Raw genomic sequence first — 9,480 nt, forward strand, 5'->3', positions numbered from 1 at the left:
ATCCACTTGTGCTACCGTGCTGCCCAAATAGACTGGATAATTTATTTTTGTGGTGTTCATTGAATGCTAAATATCGGCCAGCCCAACAGGGATAACTCCCCTGCTTTTCTTCGAAATGGTGCCAGTGAAATCTTTTACTTGCACTTGAGCAAGCAAGTGGTGCCTGAGTCTAACATTGCAACTGAATGAAGGGCAGCCCTTAAAATGCAGCACTCCCTCAGTACTGCACTGGAACATCAGCTTTGATTTTTGTATCCGAGCCCTGGAGTGGGACGTAAATCTGGAGCCTTGAAACTCAGATGTGAGAGTGCTACAAAGCCATAGTTGCTACAACAGAAACACAAAACGTTGGAAATACTTAACGGCTCTGGCAGAATCGTGGAGAGCAAAAAACAGTTAATTAGCCCTCTGTGCAAGTGAATGGGTTTTAAGTGAGTTAAAATCTTTCATTGGAATGGGAATGTAATCGACCTGAGACATTAGCTCAGGATATATTAAGGTATATTAAGAGGAAGGTCATTTATTTCTAAAACTAGTATTTTAAGCTAAAATGAATGTGCGATTTTAACATCGCGGCATATTAAATTAAGAGGAGCAAGGCAATTTTTAACATGATTATTGATTTTGGGCATTGCTGGAAAGAGAGACATGTTGCCTTGCAATTATCAGGACAAATGCAAGAATGCCAAATTTCAAAAGATCACAATAATTTAAACTACAGAAGAAGAAGGGTGCTGATTGGTTGGCAAGTCAACTCTGATTGGCTGGCAGCGCAGTGGCGCAGTGGATAGCACTGCTGCCTCACGGCATTGAGGTCCCAGGTTCGATCCTGGCTCTGGGTCACTGTCTGTGTGGAGTTTGCACATTCTCCCCGTGTTTGCGTGGGTTTCACCCCCACAACACAAAAAGATGTGCAGGGTAGGTGGATTGGCTACGCTAAAATTGCCCCTTAATTGGAAAAAAAATTGGGTACTCTAAATTTTTTTTAAAACTCTGATTGACTGAGGTACAGATATTTTACAGATGCACCATTGTAAGCATTCTATCTGGCTGCATCACAGTTTAGTAAGACAACTGCTCGGCCCAAGGCCGTAAGAAACTACAGAGAGTCGTCGCAAACATAGCCCATTCCATCACGCGAACCCACCTCCCATTCATTGACTGTCTATTCCTGCCGCTGCCTTGGGAAAGCGGGCAGCATAATCATAGACCCTCCTACCCAGGTTACCCTCTCTTCCATCGGGCAGGAGATACATAAGTCTGAGAACATGCACTAGCAGATCCAAAAACAGCTTCTTCCCCGCTGTTACCAGACTCCTGAATGGCCCTCTTACGGACTGAACTGATCTCTCCACGCATCTTCTCTACTTAGTACGACACTCCGTATCTTCACCCGCTATCTATGTGTTTACATTGTGTTATTTATTGTTTGACCTATGTTTTCCATGTACGGAACAATCTGATTGGACCTGGACTCTATGCAGAACAATGCTTTTCACTGTACTTTGGTACAGGTGACAAAATCAAATCTATAATAATAATCTTTATTGTCACAAGCAGGCTTACATTTACACTGCAATGATGTTACTGTGAAAAGCCCCTCGTCGCCACATTCCGGTGCCTGTTCAGGCACACAGAGGGACAATTCAGAATGTGTTTGGGGACTTTGTGGGAGGAAACTGGAGCACCTGGAGGAAACCGAAGTATTGGAGGAATTATTATAATGCTAAATTGGAAACGGATCACAGCAGTTCATACCAATAGGTATTGGTATTGGAAGAAACAAAAACTCCCCAAGTTCTGCTCTATTGTAATTCAAAGCGCAAAGCTTGAACCTATTCCTTCCATTTGCAGAGAAAGGGTCCCTAGCATATGTTGCTTCCAACAAGCGTAAACGAGACCTGTCGCACGTTTGACTGATTAATGGGTTGGCAGTAGCTGCTGGCTGCACAGGATAACTATTGGTATAAACTGCTGTGATCCATTTAAAACTTAGCATTCTAATGATAATAATAATCAATAATCTTTATTGTTGTCACAAGTAGGCTTACATTACACTGCAATGAAATTACTGTGAAAATCCCCGAGTCGCCACATTCCGGCGCCTGTTCAGGTACACAGAGGGAGAATTCAGAATGTCCAATTCGCCTAACAAGCACGTCTTTCGGGGCCTGTGGGAGGAAACCACGGCACCCGGAGGAAACCCACGCAGACACGGGGCGAACATGCAGTCTCTGCACAGACAGTGACCTAAGCCGGGAATCGAACACGGGTCCCTGTTGCTGTGAAGGTTGGGTGAGGTTACGGGGATAGGGTGAAGATGTGGGCTTGGGTAGGGTGCTCTTTCCAAGGGCCGGTGCAGACTCGATGGGCCGAATGGCCTCCTTCTGCACTGTAACTTCTATGATTCTATGAGATTAATTTTTATCATGGAATGTTTATTTAAGATGTTAAGTTGAGTTCATGGAATAAACATTGTTTTGTGTTTAAAAACCCACATGTCTATAATTGTAATCCCACACCTAAGGAAAAAGCGGTGTGCTAGGAAAAGCAACAAATACATTAAAGGGAGAGGTTGGTTGAACTCCATGATACAATTTGGGGTTCTGAAAACGCCTTGCCCATAACAGGTACTCTAAATTTATTTTTAAAAGACTTATCTGGATAGGCACATGAACAGATGGGGTATAGAAGGATACAGGCGGTTAGTCTAGGTAGGACACATAATCGGCGCAGGCTTGGAGGGCCGAAGGGCCTGTTACTCTGCTGTATTGTTCTTTGTTCTCTTTGTTCTAGGATCACGCTTGAGATCAGGTGTAATGCCTGTTCTTCTCAGTTTGGATCTAGTCTTGTGGAGACCGTGAATTGGATTCAATTTGAATTTAACCCGGACAAATGCGAGGTGATGCACTTTTAGGAGCAAGCCAGCAGAATGGTTTACAGGCTTGCCCTGTCCACACTGTGTAACTCAGAAAATAATAAAATCACTTAATAGAACATAGAACATACAGTGCAAAAGGAGGCCATTCGACCCATCGAGTCTGCACCGACCCATTTAAGCCCTCAATTCCACCCTATCCCCGTAACCCAATGACCCCTCCTAACCATTTTTGATCACTAAGGGCAATTTACCATGGCCAATCTACCTAATCTGCATGTCTTTGGACTGTGGGAGGAAACCAGGAGCACCCAGAGGAAACCCACGCAGACACGGGGAGAACATGCAAACCCCCGCACAGCCAGTGACCCAGCAGGAATCAAACCTGGGACCCTGGCGCTGTGAAGCCACAGTGCTATCCACTTGTGCTACCGTGCTGCCCAAATAGACTGGATAATTTATTTTTGTGGTGTTCATTGAATGCTAAATATCGGCCAGCCCAACAGGGATAACTCCCCTGCTTTTCTTCGAAATGGTGCCAGTGAAATCTTTTACTTGCACTTGAGCAAGCAAGTGGTGCCTGAGTCTAACATTGCAACTGAATGAAGGGCAGCCCTTAAAATGCAGCACTCCCTCAGTACTGCACTGGAACATCAGCTTTGATTTTTGTATCCGAGCCCTGGAGTGGGACGTAAATCTGGAGCCTTGAAACTCAGATGTGAGAGTGCTACAAAGCCATAGTTGCTACAACAGAAACACAAAACGTTGGAAATACTTAACGGCTCTGGCAGAATCGTGGAGAGCAAAAAACAGTTAATTAGCCCTCTGTGCAAGTGAATGGGTTTTAAGTGAGTTAAAATCTTTCATTGGAATGGGAATGTAATCGACCTGAGACATTAGCTCAGGATATATTAAGGTATATTAAGAGGAAGGTCATTTATTTCTAAAACTAGTATTTTAAGCTAAAATGAATGTGCGATTTTAACATCGCGGCATATTAAATTAAGAGGAGCAAGGCAATTTTTAACATGATTATTGATTTTGGGCATTGCTGGAAAGAGAGACATGTTGCCTTGCAATTATCAGGACAAATGCAAGAATGCCAAATTTCAAAAGATCACAATAATTTAAACTACAGAAGAAGAAGGGTGCTGATTGGTTGGCAAGTCAACTCTGATTGGCTGGCAGCGCAGTGGCGCAGTGGATAGCACTGCTGCCTCACGGCATTGAGGTCCCAGGTTCGATCCTGGCTCTGGGTCACTGTCTGTGTGGAGTTTGCACATTCTCCCCGTGTTTGCGTGGGTTTCACCCCCACAACACAAAAAGATGTGCAGGGTAGGTGGATTGGCTACGCTAAAATTGCCCCTTAATTGGAAAAAAAATTGGGTACTCTAAATTTTTTTTAAAACTCTGATTGACTGAGGTACAGATATTTTACAGATGCACCATTGTAAGCATTCTATCTGGCTGCATCACAGTTATAGTAAGACAACTGCTCGGCCCAAGGCCGTAAGAAACTACAGAGAGTCGTCGCAAACATAGCCCATTCCATCACGCGAACCCACCTCCCATTCATTGACTGTCTATTCCTGCCGCTGCCTTGGGAAAGCGGGCAGCATAATCATAGACCCTCCTACCCAGGTTACCCTCTCTTCCATCGGGCAGGAGATACATAAGTCTGAGAACATGCACTAGCAGATCCAAAAACAGCTTCTTCCCCGCTGTTACCAGACTCCTGAATGGCCCTCTTACGGACTGAACTGATCTCTCCACGCATCTTCTCTACTTAGTACGACACTCCGTATCTTCACCCGCTATCTATGTGTTTACATTGTGTTATTTATTGTTTGACCTATGTTTTCCATGTACGGAACAATCTGATTGGACCTGGACTCTATGCAGAACAATGCTTTTCACTGTACTTTGGTACAGGTGACAAAATCAAATCTATAATAATAATCTTTATTGTCACAAGCAGGCTTACATTTACACTGCAATGATGTTACTGTGAAAAGCCCCTCGTCGCCACATTCCGGTGCCTGTTCAGGCACACAGAGGGACAATTCAGAATGTGTTTGGGGACTTTGTGGGAGGAAACTGGAGCACCTGGAGGAAACCGAAGTATTGGAGGAATTATTATAATGCTAAATTGGAAACGGATCACAGCAGTTCATACCAATAGGTATTGGTATTGGAAGAAACAAAAACTCCCCAAGTTCTGCTCTATTGTAATTCAAAGCGCAAAGCTTGAACCTATTCCTTCCATTTGCAGAGAAAGGGTCCCTAGCATATGTTGCTTCCAACAAGCGTAAACGAGACCTGTCGCACGTTTGACTGATTAATGGGTTGGCAGTAGCTGCTGGCTGCACAGGATAACTATTGGTATAAACTGCTGTGATCCATTTAAAACTTAGCATTCTAATGATAATAATAATCAATAATCTTTATTGTTGTCACAAGTAGGCTTACATTACACTGCAATGAAATTACTGTGAAAATCCCCGAGTCGCCACATTCCGGCGCCTGTTCAGGTACACAGAGGGAGAATTCAGAATGTCCAATTCGCCTAACAAGCACGTCTTTCGGGGCCTGTGGGAGGAAACCACGGCACCCGGAGGAAACCCACGCAGACACGGGGCGAACATGCAGTCTCTGCACAGACAGTGACCTAAGCCGGGAATCGAACACGGGTCCCTGTTGCTGTGAAGGTTGGGTGAGGTTACGGGGATAGGGTGAAGATGTGGGGCTTGGGTAGGGTGCTCTTTCCAAGGGCCGTGCAGACTCGATGGGCCGAATGGCCTCCTTCTGCACTGTAACTTCTATGATTCTATGAGATTAATTTTTATCATGGAAAACAATCTTTGTTTTTAAATGAATGTTCATTGGGTGGTGGGGGACATGTGGGTGAGACCTCCATCCCATCCATGCTTGGCCTTGCATGCAGTCAGTGCTGTTTGACCCATGCTCTGTGTGTGGCTATTGCACTGCAGGAACTGAGCTGAGGCTCGCCGCCTCAATGGATTCTGGGAGTCCGGCAATGGCCAGAACAAAGATGGCAGCCGAGAGCGCTGCGGAAGTGACGTAATGACGTAAGTGACGGGTGCCGCTCACCCCTCCCCCACCCGATTCATGGCCGCCGCCGAGCTCCCTCGTCAGCGAGAGGGGAGGAGGTAGAGAGAGAGAGAGAGAGGCGGAAGGCCCGAGATCATGTGAAACCCAAAAGGATCGGACGAAATGAAAAAAGAAACGGCAGGAGGATAAATCTGGAGAGAGGGAGAAAAAATAAAAATAATAATAAAATCAGCCGGAGGATGATGAAGCAGCGGCGGCGGTGGCGGCAGCGGAGCCTGAGGCGGCGATAGCGGTGAGGGTGGGGGAGGAGCGGCGGCGGAGCGCGAGCGGGGTGGGGTGGGGTGGGGGGGGAGGGGCTGGGCCAGGGAGCGGGGTGGGGGGGAGGGGCTGGGCCAGGAGCGGGGTGGGGGGGAGGGGCTGGGCCAGGGAGCGGGGTGGGGGGGAGGGGCTGGGCCAGGGAGCGGGGTGGGGGGGAGGGGCTGGGCCAGGGAGCGGGGTGGGGGGGAGGGGCTGGGCCAGCGGGCGGGGTGGGGGGGAGGGGCTGGCCAGGGAGCGGGGGTGGGGGGGAGGGGCTGGGCCAGGGAGCGGGGGTGGGGGGGGAGGTGGCTGGGCCGGGGTGGGGGGGAGGGGCTGGGCCAGGGAGCGGGGTGGGGGGGAGGGGCTGGGCCGGGGTGGGGGGGGGGGAGGGGCTGGGCCAGGGAGCGGGGGGGGGGAGGGGCTGGGCCAGGGAGCGGGGTCGGGGGGGAGGGGGCTGGGCCAGGGAGCGGGGTGGGGGGGAGGGGCTGGGCCAGGGAGCGGGGTGGGGGGAGGGGCTGGGCCAGGGAGCGGGGTGGGGGGGAGGGGCTGGGCCAGGGAGCGGGGGAGGGGCAGGGCCAAGGGGGGGGAGGGGCTGGCCAGGGAGCAGGGTGGGGGGAGGGGGGGAGGGAGCGGGGTGGGGGAAGGGCTGGGCCGGGGGGAGGGGCTGGGCCAGGGAGCGGGGTGGGGGGAGGGGCTGGGCCAGGGAGGGGGGAGGGGCTGGGCCAGGGAGGGGGGAGGGGCTGGGCCAGGGAGGGGCTGGGCCAGGGAGCGGGGAGGGGCTGGGCCAGGGAGCGGGGAGGGGCTGGGGCCAGGGAGCGGGGTGGGGGGGAGGGGGCCAGGGAGTGGGGTGGGGCCAGGGAGCGGGGTGGGGGGAGGGGCTGGGCCAGGGGGTGAGGGGAGGGGCTGGGCCAGGGGGTGAGGGGCTGGGCCAGGGGGGTGGGGGGGAGGGGCTGGGCCAAGAAGCGGGGTGGGGGGGGAGTGGCTGGGCCAGGGAGCGGGGGGGGGGGGGTGGCTGGGCCAGGGAACGGGGGGGGGGGGCGGGGGCGGGGGCCAGGGAACGGGGGGGGGGGGGGCGGAGAGGCTGGGGGGAGAGGAGCGGGGTGGGACAGGTAGCGGGTTGGTTGGAGAGAGCTCGAGTTGCGGGCTCTGCTCCTCACGCTTCACTTCCACCTCTAGGCCGGCCGGCGCGTCGGTTGTGTCAGGGGTGAAAACAATAAATCCTGTTGGTGAACATTTAATCGCCCAGAATAAATACCCCCCCCCCAACACCCGCACTTTATTAAATAATCTCTCATCAATCTCCCTAATGATGCAAGGGGGGTTTATTTTATTATAATTGATTTACTGGAGTTGATGGTTAAACCTCCTCTCCCCCAGCAGACAGGTTGGTGGGTGAATGTCAGGGCGAGGCCGGGGATGACCCCAAGGATCCGAGAGGCCTACCCCGCCTCTTGGTGGGGGGGGGATTGTCTGGAATGAAAGCCAACCCCACATAAAAGCACAGCATGCCCTTCCTCTGCCAGACCCAGCACACCCCCTCACATTCACACCCCCTCACATTCACACCCCCTCACATTCACACCCCTCACATTCACACCCCCTCACATTCACCCCCCATCACCCCCCCTCACATTCACCCCCCCTCACATTCACCCCCCCCCTCACATTCACCCCCCCCTCACATTCACCCCCTACATCTCACCCCCCCTCACATTCACCCCCCCTCACATTCACCCCCCCCTCACATTCACCCCCCCTCACATTCACCCCCCCTCAACATTCACCCCCCCTCCTCACATTCACCCCCCCTCACATTCACCCCCCTCACATTCACCCCCCCTCACATTCACCCCCCCTCACATTCACCCCCCTCACATTCACCCCCCCTCACATTCACCCCCCCTCACATTCACCCCCCCTCACTTCACCCCCCCTCACATTCACCCCCCCTCGACATTCACCCCCCCTCACGATTCACCCCCCCTCACATTCACCCCCCCTCACATTCACCCCCCCTCACATTCACCCCCCCCTCACATTCACCCCCCCTCACATTCACCCCCCCTCACATTCACCCCCCTCACATTCACCCCCCCTCACATTCACCCCCCCTCACATTCACCACCCCCCTCACATTCACCCCCCTCCCCCTCACATTCACCCCCCCTCACATTCACCCCCCCTCACATTCACCCCCCCTCACATTCACCCCCCCTCACATTCACCCCCCCTCACATTCACCCCCCCTCACATTCACCCCCCCTCACATTCACCCCCCCTCACATTCACCCCCCCCTCACATTCACCCCCCCTCACAACCCCCCTCACATTCACCCCCCCTCACATTCACCCCCCCTCACATTCACCCCCCCTCACATTCACCCCCCCTCACATTCACCCCCCCTCACATTCACCCCCCCTCGACATTCACCCCCCCCTCACATTCACCCCCCCCTCACATTCACCCCCCCTCACATTCACCCCCCCTCACATTCACCCCCCCTCACATTCACCCCCCCTCACATTCACCCCCCCCTCACATTCACCCCCCCTCACATTCACCCCCCCTCACATTCACCCCCCCCTCACATTCACCCCCCCTCACATTCACCCCCCCCTCACATTCACCCCCCCCCTCACATTCAACCCCCCCCTCACATTCACCCCCCCCTCACATTCACCCCCCCCTCACATTCACCCCCCCCTCACATTCACCCCCCCCTCACATTCACCCCCCCTCACATTCACCCCCCCTCACATTCACCCCCCCTCACATTCACCCCCCTCACATTCACCCCCCTCACATTCACCCCCCCTCACATTCACCCCCCCTCACATTCACCCCCCCTCACATTCACCCCCCCTCACATTCACCCCCCCCTCACATTCACCCCCCCTCACATTCACCCCCCCCTCACATTCCACCCCCCCCTCACATTCACCCCCCCTCACATTCACCCCCCCCTCACATTCACCCCCCCTCACATTCCACCCCCCCTCACATTCACCCCCCCTCACATTCACCCCCCCTCACATTCACCCCCCCTCACATTCACCCCCCCTCACATTCACCCCCCCTCACATTCACCCCCCCTCACATTCACCCCCCCTCACATTCACCCCCCCTCACATTCACCCCCTCCCCCTCACATTCACCCCCCTCACATTCACCCCCCTCACATTCACCCCCCCTCACATTCACCCCCCCTCACATTCACCCCCCCTCACATTCA

At 53.2% G+C, this 9,480-nt stretch overlaps 1 protein-coding gene across 4 annotated transcripts in view; it reads left to right on the forward strand.

Annotated features, from left to right (window-relative positions):
• Nucleotides 1-5,988: 5,988 nt before the first annotated feature.
• zzz3 (zinc finger, ZZ-type containing 3) overlaps nucleotides 5,989-9,480 on the forward strand; it is a 167,523-nt gene continuing 164,031 nt past the window's right edge. For 3 of the 4 annotated variants that reach the window (XM_072510411.1, XM_072510409.1, XM_072510413.1), the window contains exon 1: nucleotides 5,989-6,242. The gene's annotated coding sequence lies outside the window, so the exon portion shown is untranslated. Of the gene's footprint in view, nucleotides 6,249-9,480 lie in introns of all 4 variants that reach the window. The other variant, XM_072510410.1, reaches the window with a different exon arrangement.

Source organism: Scyliorhinus torazame, chromosome 7 (assembly GCF_047496885.1).
Source record: "Scyliorhinus torazame isolate Kashiwa2021f chromosome 7, sScyTor2.1, whole genome shotgun sequence".
Classification (NCBI taxonomy): Eukaryota; Metazoa; Chordata; class Chondrichthyes; order Carcharhiniformes; family Scyliorhinidae; genus Scyliorhinus; species Scyliorhinus torazame.